The 15,404-nt window shown below is 40.2% G+C and overlaps 1 protein-coding gene across 6 annotated transcripts in view; it reads left to right on the top strand.

Moving 5' to 3' along the window:
* The first annotated feature begins 1,275 nt into the window (after positions 1–1,275).
* Positions 1,276–15,404, top strand: part of KLRG1 (killer cell lectin like receptor G1) — a 45,027-nt gene continuing 30,898 nt past the window's right edge. For 4 of the 6 annotated variants that reach the window (XM_072799121.1, XM_072799117.1, XM_072799119.1 and 1 more), the window contains exon 1: positions 6,550–6,698. The gene's annotated coding sequence lies outside the window, so the exon portion shown is untranslated. Of the gene's footprint in view, positions 1,703–6,549; positions 6,699–12,911; positions 13,536–15,404 lie in introns of those variants that run through there. The other 2 variants (XM_072799116.1, XM_072799115.1) reach the window with 2 other exon arrangements.

Raw genomic sequence — 15,404 nt, 5'->3', positions numbered from 1 at the left:
CAGACGCTGATTGGCCAGGAGCCTGGGCGTTTAGCCCCGCCCCCGTTCCATCAACTCCAATCACTATCGACATTTTCAAGTCGAAGTCCCCCTTTTCGGGGCGCCTTTCTACCAATGGGGTCTCAGAGTCCCGCCTCCGGACGCCTGGCTCTCGGAGTCACGCGCGGTCACGCGCGGGGTCACGCGCCAGGTCGGCTCCCCGGGAGGTCCCCCTGAAGGGGGTACGCGGAGGCGGGCGGCGGAAGCGGAAATCGGGAAAGGGGGCCGTGGGCCGCGCCTCGGTGGGAGCTGTAGTTCTTACCGCAGCGCTCTTCCCCCTCCCGGTACTTCCCCAGGCCGTTGGCCGTTTGCCGTTTGCCGCCTGCGGGAGGCGCTGTTTCGCCGTCTGCGGGCCCCGAGTCGCGTTGTCTCCAGGTTCGGCACGTAGAGGACAGTGGACAGCGACTGGGCCCCGGGCGGGAGTCGTGCCTTTCTGGACGACACGACACCTTTGTTCTTGATTTCCTTTCTACGGTTTGGGACTTGGAGTCCGTCGTTACGGATACCGTTCTCCGAGACCTCGCCATCCCGGTCATTTTGCGTGAAACACGGCAGCCAGGTCTGTTCACCGGAGGCCTCGAGGCGTTTTGCGTGACGAAGGCTCCGTAACCCAATTCCGTTCGCTCCCTCCGGTCGGCGTTTCTGGTGTCCTGGAGGAAAGAGCAATTCCGTTTTAGCCTTTGTGCCTTGGCCAAGCTCCTCTGCTTTTCCAGCTGAGGTCTGGCTCACTCGTCGCTTGTTGGAGTCTGCGCCTTCCTAGAACTCGGTTCAAATGCTTTTGCTCCTGGGAGCTTCTGGATTAACTCTTCGGAATGAAGATCTCTTTCCTCTAAACGCCCGACAGTTGCCTCTACCTGGTTCTAGCCCGATTTTCTAATGCTTTTTACTCATACGTGGCTTTTGCATGTCCCCCCCCCCCCCTTTGCGGGTGGGGACTGGATTTTGATTCATGGTTCTCATCAGAGCTAGTACAATATTTGGAATCCAGTAATAATAGAAGCCAATACGCACGTAGTTCTGTGGTGCCGGCATGCTTTAAGTGCTGTATTTATTTATTTTTAAAGATTTTATTCATGAGAGAGAGGTGGAGACATAGACTGAGAGAAGCAGGCCCCCTGCCGGGGGAGCCCAATGGGGGCTCAATCCCAGGACTGGGAAATCACCACCCGACGTGCTCTAGACTGAGCCCCCCCAGGTGCCCTGTTTTAAGTGCTTTATTTAATTGATTTTTTAAAAAAGATATTTATTTATTCCTGAGAGACACAGAAGGAGAGGCAGAGGGAGAAGCAGGCTCCATGCAGGGAGCCCGACGTGGGACTCGATCCCAGGTCTCCAGGATCATGCCCTCCGAGGGCCGAAGGCGGCGCTAAACCGCTGAGCCAGTGGGGCTGCCCTTCCCACTTGAATTTTAGAGCTCATGGAGGCTAAGTAACTTACTCAGGGTCCCACAGCTCTTAAGGTGTCAGTATTCGGGTTTCTTATTTTAGGTGTTATATATGCATATAGTTAGTCTTCAGAGTCCAAGCTCTCAAGCGATACCTATGTTCACTTTAGAGGCTCCTGCATTTGTTTATTAATAGGTACATTGAATGCAGCCAAAGTGGTTATCATGTCTGGGTTGGGTTTGGATGTGTTCTCAAGAAAAATATAAGAAAATTACAAGGTGAGTTTCTTTCTGATAATAAAAATAATTTGTAATCAGAAAATACAGAGGACAAAACAAAAATACATAAACCCACCAAGAGGTTGTGTATTTCCCTTTGGAATATGTTACCTGGGGATCCCTGGGTGGCGCAGCGGTTTGGCGCCTGCCTTTGGCCCAGGGCGTGATCCTGGAGACCCGGGATCGAATCCCATGTCTGGCTCCCGGTGCATGGAGCCTGCTTCTCTCTCTGCCTATGTCTCTGCCTCTCTCTCTCTCTCTGTGACTATAATAAATTAAAAAAAAAAAAAAAGGAATATGTTACCTGTTTTTTTTTTTTAAGGTTTATTTATTTATTCATGATAGACACAGAGAGAGAGAGAGAAAGGTAGACACAGGAGGAGGGAGAAGCAGGCTCCATGCCGGGAGCCCGACACAGGACTCGATCCCGAGACTCCAGGATCACGCGTGGGCCAAAGGCAGGCGCTAAACTGCTGAGCCACCCAGGGATCCCTTACTGTTTGTTTTTAAAAAACATTTAGTATCAAGTATTTCTCCATGTCACTAACTTTACAAATAAACTTTTTAAAAAAGATTTTATTTATTTATTTATGAGAGGCGGAGACATAGGCAAAAGGAGACACAGGCTTGTTTTTGGGAGCCCCGTGTGGGAATTGATCCCAGGACCCCAGGATCAGACCTGAGCCAAAGGCAGCCACCGAAGTGCCCCTAGAGTTAGGTTATTTAAGTTATTTCTACAGAATTACTTTTATTAATTCATTCAACAAATATTTACTGAGCAATTTACACTCTTACAGATTTTTGGAGATCCATGAGAAAAAAAAGACAAAAAAAATAAAACCCTTTTACATTGAGCTTTCATTCTACAATTGATACATATTTGTTGGTGAATTCAAATTTTAACTTCAGAAACCTTGCCCCTTGGTCATTGCCTAGAGTAGCATTGGGCTGGAGGGAAGGTGGGTGCATGTTGGAAGTGGTGAAAGGTCCAGCAAAGCAGTTGAGTAGGATGAATAACTTGTCAGATAGGAGTGAGAAGGAGGGAGACAGTTCCCTTTCCATCCACTTACAGATAACTTGGGTTACTTACCTGCTTCTCAGACTTCAGTGCCCATTGTGGAAACCTCCTGTGTCAGGGGCAAAAACTGAAATTTAGTGGGTTTTTTGTTTGTTTGTTTTTACCTTTCTGCTCTCTCTCCAGCCACATCATTAACAGGGACATCATACCCATAACCCACACCCCCCTCATATACAAGGTTAAATTGCTCACTTTGTTTAGAAAGCAGTTCTGTGAGTTTTGTCCTAAAATCAAATGCTGAGGATGCCTTTTGTTTAGTATAAGCAGAGGAGAGAAAGAGTCCCTCCCAACCTTGTCCAACAGGGATATATTCCAAGACCCCTAGAAACCACAAACAGTACTGAACCCTAATATATACTATATTTTTTTCTTATACATACATACTTATGATAAAGTTTGTGAGACACAGCAAGAGATTAATAATAATAACTACTAATAAAATAGAATAATTATAACAACATATGAGTGTGGTCTCTGTCAAAATAGCTGACTATACTGTACTCACCTTTCTTGTGATGGTGGGAGATGTTAACATACCCACATGATGAGATGAAGTGAGGTGAATGACATAGGTATTATTTAACATTAGGCTGCTATTGACAGATAAGTCAGAAGGAGGATCATCTGTTTCCAGGATGTGGTTGACCTTGAGTAATTGAAACCATAGAAAGCGAAACTGTGGGTTAGATGAGACTATTGTATCCTGAATTCTTCCTTCAATCCGTTGCTTTGATGACCTGATCTGAGAAGATCTGCTTTTTTGTTAACTTTGAGCTGGGAATTTGGTTGGGAATGGCTTTTTAAACCTCTCAACAGCTTCCTTCTGTATGTGGTACAGGTTTTGCTTTTCACTATCAATCCTCCCTGATCACAATTTGATCTGCTGAGGGATCTTTCAAAATTTGTTTGGTAGTTTCTTTTTTTTTTTTTTTTTTTTAGATTTTATTTATCTATTCATGAGAGACACACACAGAGAGAGAGAGAGAGAGAGACAGGCAGAGGAAGAAGCAGGCTCCATGCAGGGTGCCCGATGTGGACTCGATCCCGGATCTCCAGGATCACGCCCTGGGCTGAAGGCGGTGCTAAACCGGGGAGCCACCCAGGCTGCTCTGTTTGGTAGTTTCTTAATCTTGTTATACATGTGTTTAATTTGCTGTCTTGAACCAGATTTCAGTTTTGAATTTTGATTGATGCTTTCCTTTTAAAATATTTAACATATTTCAAGGACTAAATAAATATATATATATATATTTGTTTTTAGTAATTTTCAATTTTAACATGACTTATCATTTCTAGATGCAAGAATAGTATCGTATTCACCTTGTATTCACCTCGATTTGCCAGTTGTTTATAAATTGTCCCATTTGCTTTATTAGTCTCCCCCCCTACACACACACACACACACACACACACACACACACTAGTTTATTTTGAACAATTTGGAAGTTGCCCATCACTGTTAAGTACATTAGTGTGTATTTCCTAAGAACAAAGACATTCTCACCTTATCACAGTGTAATTATCCAAAATTCGAAACTATAACATTGATAGAATATTATTGTCTAATCTATGGTCCATATTCAGATTTCATCAATTATCCCAGGAAATATGCTTTATAATTTTTTCCCATTCCCCAACCACTGAAGTCAAGCAGGAGTCACACATTGTAGTTAGTTGTCATTTTTCTTCATCTTATCTGTCCTTCAGATTTTGAAAAGTACAGGTCACTTAATTTGTAGAATGTCTCTCATTTTAGGTGTGTCTGATATTTCCTCATGATTATATTAGGTATGCATTTTTTGATAACACTAAGAGAGAAGTGGTGTGTTCTTGTATCAGCCAGGACCCAGTTGGAAGAGAGATACTATATCAGTAATTTTTAAGGAAAAATTTAATACAGACTTTTCTTTTTTATTATTATTATTTTTTAAAGATTTTATTTATTTATTCATGAGAGAGAGAGAGTGAGAGAGAGAGGCAGAGACACAGGCAGAGGGAGAAGCAGGCTCCATGTAGGGAGTCCAACATGGGACTTGATCCTGGGTCTTCAGGATCATGCCCTGGGCTGAAGGCAGCGCTAAACCACTGAGCCACCTGGGCTGCTCTACAGACTTATTTTCTAGTAAAAAATAATTAGAGGGGATAAACAAGAACTCTAGGTTATCCAGAAGTTACACAGAAATAACAACTACAAAATGTAGCTACTGCTTCTGGGCTGAAGCAGAGTTAGCTAGGAAGTACCTTAGAAACTTGAAGGAAGAGCTAGCTTCCCCAACCACATGGTAGAGTCAGACCTCAGAAGAGAGGATATAGTTCCTGCCACAGGAACAAGCCACCTACTGATGAGGTAAAGATAAATCGCTGGAGGGTGTGGGTTGATGTTAAACTGCCAGTGGGAGCCTTCCTTTGTCATTTTGACACGTTCCCATAATTTTTTGAGCAAATTCTTTACTCTTGGGTACACAGATGTTCCATGTTTATCTTGCATTTTAATTACCCTAGAATCAGTTATTTCTCTGCCTTAGTGGAGAGTAGTGTTGAGAGACCAGGATGTGATTACAAGGTGTGGTTGTTGCTACTTGTGGGTCACTGCTTTAGAGCCCCTCAGCAGGCAGAGTTAGGAAACCTATATATCTTTCTAAGAATGAGAAACCATGCTCTCATTATACTCAACATATTTATGTTTGTTCACACATGAGAAAACACAGGAAGTAGTTTTATAACTGACAAACCATACTATCGTGTAAAGCAAGCCTACTAATTAGAGTTCAGTATTTGCTTAAAGTTTCATTTTATTTTTGTTGGTGAGGTGAAATTTATAAGTAATGAAATACACAACTCTTAAGGATATAATTCAGTGAATCTTAAAAAGTGCATCATAACTGTAACCACCCTGTAATCAAGATTTGGTAGATTTTCATCGCCCAAGAAATTTCCTCATGTCCCTTTGCAGTCCTGTCTAGGATTTTCATTACAGTGTTGGATAGAAGTGGTAAAATTAGACATCATTGGTCTGCTCCTGGGATAAACCACACTTTGGCATGATGAATTGTCTCATATTTTTTCTGAATTTGATTTGCTGATTTTCTTTCAAAGCTCTTGGTGTCTATTTTCATGTGTTGGAGTCTAATATTTTTTCTTGTAATTGTCGCTTTTGATATCAGAGTCATGATGGTTGCCTAAAATAAGTTGAAGAGTATACTTTTATTTTCTATTTACTGAAGGAACTGTGTTGTTTATTCCTTGAAATTTGATAGAATATGCTATTGAAGTCATCTGAACATGAAGCTTACTTAACAAGATTTGTATTAACAAATTCAATTTCTTTTTTTTTTAAGATTTTATTTATTTATTCATGAGAGACACAGAGTGAGGCAGAGACATAGGCAGAGGGAGAAGCGGGCTCCCTGCAGGGACCCTGAGGCAGAACTCAATCCCAGAACTTTGGGATCATGCCCTGAGCTGAAGGCCGATGCTCAACCATTGAGCCACTCAGGTGTCCCAACAAATTCAATTTCCTTAGTAGGAAGAGCTATTCAAAAATTTCTGTTTTTTCTCGTGTCAATTGGTAAACTGTGTTTTTCAAGGAATTTTTCCATTTTATGTAAACTGTTAAATTTATTGGCACACAAATATAATATCCCCATATTATCCTTTTAATATCTTTATAGTAATATACTCTCTTCATTCTTAATATTCATAACTTGTCTTCTCTTTTTGTTTCTTGGTAAGTTTTTTTAAAAATGTTTTTTATTTATTTATTCATGAGAGACACAAAGAGAGAGAAAGGCAGAGACACAGGCAGAGGGAGAAGCAGGCTCCATGCAGGGAGCCTGACATGAGACTGGATCTCAGGTCTCCAGGATCAGGCCCTGGGCTGAAGACGGTGCTAAACTGCTGAGCCACCTGGGCTGCCCGGTAAGTTTTGTTAGAAGTTTGTCAGCCAGTAATCTTATCAAATAACCAAATTTTTAGTTTGTTAATTTTTCTGTTGCTTGTGGTTATGTTTTTAAAATTTTACTGTTTAGATTTAAAAATTTCTGACCTTTCTTCTGCTTGCTTTGGTTTTAATTTGCTACTCCTTTTGTATCTTCTTAAATTAGAAACATTATTTTAAATTTTTTTCTTTTGTATTCACTTAAAGCTCTAACCTTCTCTCTAAGCCACTGTTTTAGCTGTGATCTATACCTTTTCATGTTGCATTTTCTTGATTATTTAGTTTTTAAATAATTTCTAATTTTGTTTATTTTTTTTTCTTTGACCCATGGATTATTTAGAGAGAGAGAGAGAGAGAGAGAGAGTGTGTGTGTGTGTGTGTGTGTATTTTAGGCATACAAAAAGTCATGTTAATTATTTTAACAGAACTTAATTTTTTTCTCCCTCTTTCTAATTATCTTTATTATTACATCAATGAAAAAAAATTTCAAGTTAGTTCCAGTGGGTTTTTAACACCTCTCACCTCTCTAATGCTTTTAAAACTTTTTTTTTTTTGCTTTTAAAATTTTTAAGAAATTAATTGATTAATTTATGTTTTTTTGGGGGAAAGATTTCTTTTGGAAAGATTTTTATTTTATTATTTATTTGAGAGAGAGCAGGCACAGAGGGGGTGAGCGGGAGAAGCACACTCCCTGCTGAGCAGAAAGCCCAATGCAGGGCTTGATCCCAGGACCCTGAGATCATGACCTGAGCTGAAGGGACACACACCTAAGTGACTGAGCCACCCTGGTGCCCCTGTAACACTGTTTTTAAATTGAGATATAACTGACATATATGTTTTACTTTTGAGTGTACAGTGTAATGATTTGATATATGTATACATTTCAAAATGATTAGCACAATAAGTTTAGTTAGCAGCCATCACCACAGTTACCAATTTTTTTTCTTGTAGTGAGAGCTTTTAAGATCTACTCTCTCAGCAGCTTTCAAATATGTAATACAGTATTGCTAACTATAGTCACCATTCTGTACATTACACCCCCATGATTTATGCATCTTATAATTGGAAGTTTGTACCTTTTAACTAACTTTACCTATCTCCTCTACTCTTATTCCCTATGTCTGGCAACCACCAATCTTTTCTCTGTATCTATGAGTTCAGGGTTTTATTTTGTTTTGTTTTTGTTTTTTAGATCCCATATATAAATGAGATCATACAGTATTTGTTTTTCTCTGTCTGATTTATTTCACTTAATAGTACCTTCACAGTCCATGTATGTTGTCACAAATGACAGGATTTTCTTCTTTTTTATGACCAAATAATATTCCATTATGTATATATACCACAATTTCTTTATTCAGTCACCTATCAGCAGACAGTTTGTTTCAATGTGTTGGCTATTGTGAATAATGCCGCAGTGAACCTGAAAATGCAGATATATTTTGATATAAAAGATATGATAGTGATTTTGTTTTCTTCAGCTGTATAACCAGAAGTGGAATTATTGGATTATATGGTAATTCTATTTTTTAAGATGCCTTCATACTGTGTTCCATAAGGGCTGCACCAATTTCATTCCCACTAATAGTGTACAGGGTTCCCTTTTCCTCATATCCTCTCCATTACTCTAATAACATTTGATATTTCTTATTTTTCTTTGTCTATTTTTTTTAAAAAAGATTTTATTTGTATATTTGAGAGAGGAAGAGTGTGAGGGAGTGAGGGGCAAGGGGTGAGGGACAAGCAGATTCCCCACTGAGCAGAAAGTCCAATGTGGGTCTTGATCCCAGAACCCTGAGATCATGAGCTGAGCCAAAGTACCTAGGCTTCTCTGGCTATTTTTAGAAGTACCCATTCTAACAGGTGTAAGGTAATACCTCATTGTGTTTTTATTTGTATTTCTATGATGATTATAAGTGTGTTTTAAAATTTTTAAATAGGGCAGCCTGGGTGGCTCAGTGGCTTAGCGCTGCCTTCAGTCCCAGGTGTGGTCCTGGAGACCCGGGATCTAGCTCCACGTCAAGCTCCCTGCATGGAATGGAGCCTGCTTCTCCCTCTGCCTGTGTCTCTGCCTCTCTCTCTGTGTGTGTCTCTCATGAATAAATAAATAAAATTAAAAAAAATAAAAATTTTAAATATTTAGGAACTTTCTAGGTTTTTGATTCCACTCTACTGGTCAAATCTTCAAGATTGTAACATATTGAAATTTATTAAAGCTTGTATTGTTTTTCAGTATGTAAAGCATTTCATTTACATTTAAAGGCATGTGTATTCTGTAGTTGTTTGGTGTCATTTTGTTGGATAAATTTCAATTCGTTCAAGATGGTTGATAGTATTGTTTAAATCTTACATTCTTACTGATTTTTTTGTCTGATTGTTTTATCAGTTATTGAGAAAGGGGTGTTTAAATTTTCATCTATGATTATGGATTTTTTTTTCAATTCAGTGAGATTTTGTTTCATGTATTTTGAAGTTGTATTATTAAGTGCATACTCATTTACAGTTGTTAATATATTTGATGCAGTGATTTATATAACTATGAAATGTACGTCTTGTCAGTTTTGTCATATATTAATTTAACCACTGTGGTAGGCTAAAAAATGTTCCTCACTCCCACCTCCAAAGATGTCTATGTCCTAATCCCTGGAAGCTTTGAATGTATTTCCTTACATGGCAAAAGAAACTGTAGATATGCTTAAATTAAGAACCTTGTAATAGAGATTATGTTGGATTATCCAGGTAGATCCAGTATAATCACACTAAGGTAGTAGAATAAAAGTTAGAAAAAGGTGATGTAATGATAGAAACAGAGATTGGGGTGATGCACTTTGAAATGGCGGAAGTGGCTTCAAGCCAAGGAATTCAGGCAGCCTATAACAGCAGGAAAATTGGGGTGCCTAGGTGGCTTTGCAGTTAAGCCTCCAACTCTTGGTTTTGGCTCAGGTCATGATTTCAGTTACAAAATCAAGCCCCATGTCGGGCTCTGTGCTCAGTGCAGAGTCTGCTGGAGATTCTCTCCCTCCTTCTCCCTTTGCCCCTCCCCCTGCTCATGCTGTCTCCATCTCCCTCTCCCCCTCTCTAAAACAAACAAACAAACAAACAAACAGACAAACAAATAGAATCATTAAAAAAAAAAGTAGCAGGACAAATCAAGGACATGAATTTTTCCCTGAAGCTTCCAGAAGGAAAGCAGTCTTCTAACATCTTCATTTAAATTTTTTGACACCCAGAACTGTGAAAGGATAAATGTACATTGTTTTAAGTCACTGTTTGTGGTATTTGCTACAGCAACAATAACTAATATTACCACTTTAGGTTTTTTTGTTTACTGTTTGTATGTATCTTTTTCTGTACTTTCTTTCAACCTCTTTCTTTCAACCTGCAGTGCATGTGTTATAACACAGCATATAGTTCATTTTCCCTTTTTCCCTAGTGTTACAATCTGCCATTTATTTGATGTGTTTAGTCTATTTATGATGAATTCAGTTATTGATATGGTTGGCTCTAGGTCTGTCATTTTGCTATTTGTTTATAGTTGTCTTGTATGTTATATTTTCCTTTGTTTTTTCTTTTAGAGAAATTAAGAAAAACACCATCTTGTATATGTTCCTATGTATTTACTCTTTCTGTTTCTTCTTCAGTCTTGTAGGTCTATGTTTTCATCTTGTGACATTTCTTTTCAGTATGAAGTGCTGCTTTTAGCATTTCTTATCGTGCTGGACTGCTAATGACAATTCTATGTTTTTTTTCTAAATAAAAGTCTTTTTTTCCCTCTTTATTTTTGGTGGGTGTGTTTGCTAGATACAGAATTTTGGATTGGTAGTATCATTTACCCCAAACAGCAGATTTATTGAAATATAATTGACATATAGCATTTTGTAAATTTAAGGTATAGAGTGTGATGATTTGATATATGTGTATTTTGTAAAATGATTACCACATAAGTTTAGTTGCTACATTCAGCACCACATATAATTACCTTTGTGTGTGTGTGTGTGTGTGTGTGGTAAGAATGTTTAACATTTATTCTTAGCAAATTTCAGGTATCTAATATAGCATTGTTTTTTTTTTTTTTTTTAATATAGCATTGTTAACTGCAATCACCATGTGGTATATTGCATCCCCAGAACTTATTCATCTTTTTTTTTCAATATTTTATTTATTTATTCATGAGAGACACACACGCAGAGAGGCAGAGACATAGGCAGAGAGAGAAGCAGGCTCCATGCAGGGAGCCCGATGTGGGACTCGATCCCGGGACCCCAGGATCATGCCCTGGCCCCAAGGCTCAACCACTGAGCCACCCAGGCATCCTGAACTTATTCATCTTATAACTGGAAGTTTATACCTTTTGACCAATATCTCCTCATTTGTCCCACCCTTCAGCCCCTGGCAACTACCATTTTTTCTATTAATATGAGTTTTTTTTTTTTAAGATTTTACATGTAAATGAGATCATATAGCATTTCTTTTTCTCTGACTTATTTCCCTTGGCCTAATGCCCTTGAGTTCCATCCATGGTGTCACAAATGGCAGGATTTCCTTCATCTTTGTGGGTTAATAATATTCCATTATATCTGTATACCACATTTTCTTTATCCATTAATCCACTGATGAGCACACAGGTTATTCCCATGTCTTGACTATTGTGAATAATGCTGTAGTGAACAAGGGGGCGCAGATACCTCTTTGACATTGTGATTTAATTTCCTTTAGCTATAGACCCAGAAGTGGAATTGCTGGATCATATAGTAGTTCTATTTTTAGTTTTTTGAGGAACTTCCATGTTGTTTTCCATAGTGGCTGAACCAATAGTATTATAATTTTGCCTTTTAAAAAAACGGTTTTCAGTTGTCTTTCTTCCTCTTGGTTTCTGATGAGACTTCAGCTATCATTCATGTCATTGTCTCCCTCTGTTAATATGTTGTTTTTCTCTGGCTGCTTGCAATATTTTCTCTTTATCTGGTTTTTAGCAGTTTTGTTATGATGTTTTTAGGTATGATTTTCCTTATATTTATCCTGAATGGGGTTCACTGAATTTCTCATATCTGTACATTTTGCACTAAATTTGGGAAATATTTGATCATTAATTCTTCAAATTCTTTTCTTTCTCCATTATTTTGCTCTTATGTTTCTGGGGCTTCACTTATAAGCACTTGATAATTGTCCTGTAGGACAATTCCTACAGATCACAGAGGCTCTGTTTATTAACTTTTTCTCTTCTTTATATTGGATAATTTCTAGCAATCTATCTTCACATTCCATTGACCTTTTCTTCTATCCTCTCCAGTTTGTTGTTAATCCCATTCAGTTGGGTTTTTATTTTTAAATTTTTTAAAATTTTTATTTTTGGGGTTTTTTAATTTTAGTTTTAAAAATTCTGGATATTATTCTTTTTTGATTAAAATTTTTACTTGATTTTTTAAAATAATTTCTCTCCTAGGATTCTTCATCTTCTTACTCATTATGACTATATTTTCCTCTTGTATATAAGCACATTTATAGCTGTTAATGTCCTTGTTTGCTGATTCCAACATGTATGTCATCTTAAGTTTCTTTTCTAGTTGCTTACTTACCTCTGGGCTGTGGCCCACATTTTTTTATTTCTATGCATTGTAATTCTTTTTTATTGTAGGCTGGAGATTAAATATATTACATTACAGGGAGTCTGCATTATGTTGTCTTTCTTTAAATAAAGTTTTTATATGAGAATAACATAAGCTTTATAGAAGAGTTTCGAAGGTAGTACATAGAATTTTTTTCATACCCATCGCCTCATTTCTTCTAATTTTTTTTTTTTCTGCTTGCTCTGGCGTTTATTACAGCAAGCAAACCTCACCGCCTCAACCTCACAGCTATAAACTAGGATGTGAACCCCCGAAAGCCTATATAAACAGCTAAAATAATGGTTATCAACCCTGGAGACTGAAGCTCCCCAGCCAGTCTTTTAAATGTTTAGAACAGGGACGCCCGGGTGGCTCAGTGGTCGAGCCTCTGCCTTGGGCCCAGGGCGTGATCCCGGCGTCCTGGGATCGAGCCCTACGTGGGGCTCCCTGCTGGGAGCCTGCTCCTCCCTCTGCCTGTGTCTCTGCCTCTCTCTGTGTCTCTCATGAATAGATACAATCTTTGAAAACTAAAATAAAAAGATGAATGTTTAGAACACTTCTGAGAAGCCCTGTTCGCTGGTGGCCCAGCCTATTCACAGGCAACCACTGGGAAACACCGAGAAGGTCTCTCAGAAGGCGGCTTAAGCGTGTTACAAGCAGCGTGCAGTGGGGAGGCAGCAAGTTGCAAACGCTCGAAAGCCCCTGAGGCACACGGTGGAAAGCCCGAGGCTCGTCGTCGTGCGAACCACGAACCACAGAGCGTGACTGCGTGACCGCGGGTGGGCATCCTCGCTCCAACGCGCTCGGGCCTGCCTGCCCCTGACGCAGGAGCCTCGGGCCGCGGACCGGGGCCTGCAGACCTCGGCGTCCCGGAAGCCTGGTTTCGTTACCCCTCGGCTACTCAGGTTCCGAGGGCTCTCGCTTAGGAGGAGATGGGAGGTGGACAGAAAACCTCCACACGCCGACAATATGAACGTCCCGGCGCTTCCGTAACTCGGAAGAACCCCGTGTGAGGAGGTCTGGCGAAGGCGGCGCGGAATCCACGGCGCAAACTCTGGAGACGAATTTCCTCAGGCGCCGCGCGTCTAGGGCGGCGCAGGCCGGAGAGCCCCGGTGCCCCGAGGCGGAGGCCGTTTCTCCGGATGTCGGCGTCTTAGGTAACGCCCGCACCGGCATCAGAAGGAAGAATCAATGACTGCTCCGCCATGACTAGTGAGCTGCAGGGTTTCTTTGAATTTCACCGGTTTTTCACTCATGTTCTTTTTCTGTTCCGGGACCTTGGACACCATCTTGCTCATGTTTTCTTGATCCTCTCTGGTCTGTGGTAGTTCCTCAGCATGTTCTTATTGTTCATGACCTTGACATGGTTAGAGAGTACTAGTCAGATATTTAGTAGAATACTTTTCAATTTACAGTTTCCTGATTTTTTTTTTTTTTTCATTTTTAGACTGAGATTATGGGTTTTGGTAAAATACCCCACAGTAATTAGTTATCTTTCTTATTGCACCGCATTGAGGGTACGTGATATCAATAAGACTTACTACTGGTGGTTTACATGATCAACTGCTTATACGTAAAAGGTTGTGCTTGATATATATACATATAGGATATACATATAGGTGCGTGTATGTATACAAATGTATGTTGTGCCCAAGATTGCGAATCCGAGAAACCACCAAGGAGCCGACAGCGATGCAAGCGCCCGAGGGTTTATTTGCAAGCCCGAGCTCCGGCCCAGGTACACCCGACACAGCGGAGCAGGGACTTGGACCCCGAAGTGGGTTACAGCTGGGTTTCTTATGGGCTGGTCTAGGGGACCTCCAGAAGGGGTGGAGGAATTTCTCAAGTCTGTGTACATTCTGATATGGGGCTTAAGGGCATTGAGCTCTGTTCTCATTCTAATATGGGATTTTCTGCCCCGCGCGGGCTAGGCTCTGTTGTCTTTCGGATGTGGGATTCCCTGGCAAGGACATTCTGCAGTTTTTCCTGTAAAGTTCAGCTCTTATTCCTCCTATTCACAGGGGCCTAAGATGGCTGTACTTGTGCTAATGCTAAACTTGAGGTGGAATGGCCTTGATTTTTCTCGGCCTCCACAATATATAACGGGAAATTATTCAGCCTTAAAAAAAGAAAGAAATCCTTCTATTTGCAACAACATAGATGAAACAAGAGGACATTGTCTATGTGAAATAAGCCAGACCAGAAAGACAAATTTTGCGTGATCTCACTATGGAGTCTAAGAAAAGAGAAAAGTGTTGAGTTCACAGAAACAGAGTAGAGAGGTCATTGTCAGAGGCTAGTGGTGGGGGGGAAAAGGGGAGATACTGATCAAAGGATATAAACTTTCAGTGAAAAGCTGAATAAGCTCCGGAATCCTTTTTTTTTTTTTTTTAATTTTTTTTTTTTTACTTATTTATGATAGTCACAGAGAGAGAGAGAGGCAGAGACACAGGCAGAGGGAGAAGCAGGCTCCGTGCACCGGGAGCCCGATGTGGGATTCGATCCCGGGTCTCCAGGATCGCGCCCTGGGCCAAAGGCAGGCGCCAAACCGCTGCGCCACCCAGGGATCCCTAAGCTCCGGAATCCTAATAGACATACAGCACAGTGACTATAGTTAATAATATGTTAACAGGAGAATGGATAAACAAACCAGTCTCTCCATAGAGTGGAATATATTCAGCAATAGAAAGGAATGAATTATTGATATACACTACACTACAACATGCATGAGGCTCCTTTTATGACAAACTTGGGAAAGATACAAACTAATCTACAGTGATAAAAGGCAAATCAGTGGATGCCGAGAGAAAGGTGAATGGTAGGCCCAGAAAGGCAGTAGTACAGAGTATAAAGTAACATTTGTTGGTGACAGATACATTTATTTTCTTGATTGTGGTGATGGCTTCACTGGTACATGCATGTATGCTAATTATATCTCAATAAAGCTATTAGAAAATGATATATACTTGAGGGGCACCTGGCTGGCTCAGTCTGTAGAGCATGTGACTCTTGATCTTGGGGTTGTGAGTTCAAGCCCACTGTTGGGTGTAGGAGCCTACTTAAAAGAAAAAATAAATGTAT

The sequence above is a fragment of the Canis lupus genome, chromosome 25 (assembly GCF_048164855.1).
Source record: "Canis lupus baileyi chromosome 25, mCanLup2.hap1, whole genome shotgun sequence".
In the NCBI taxonomy this organism is placed as follows: domain Eukaryota; kingdom Metazoa; phylum Chordata; class Mammalia; order Carnivora; family Canidae; genus Canis; species Canis lupus.
Note: the sequence above shows the minus strand (reverse complement) of the source record. Positions and strands in the feature narration are given on the sequence as shown.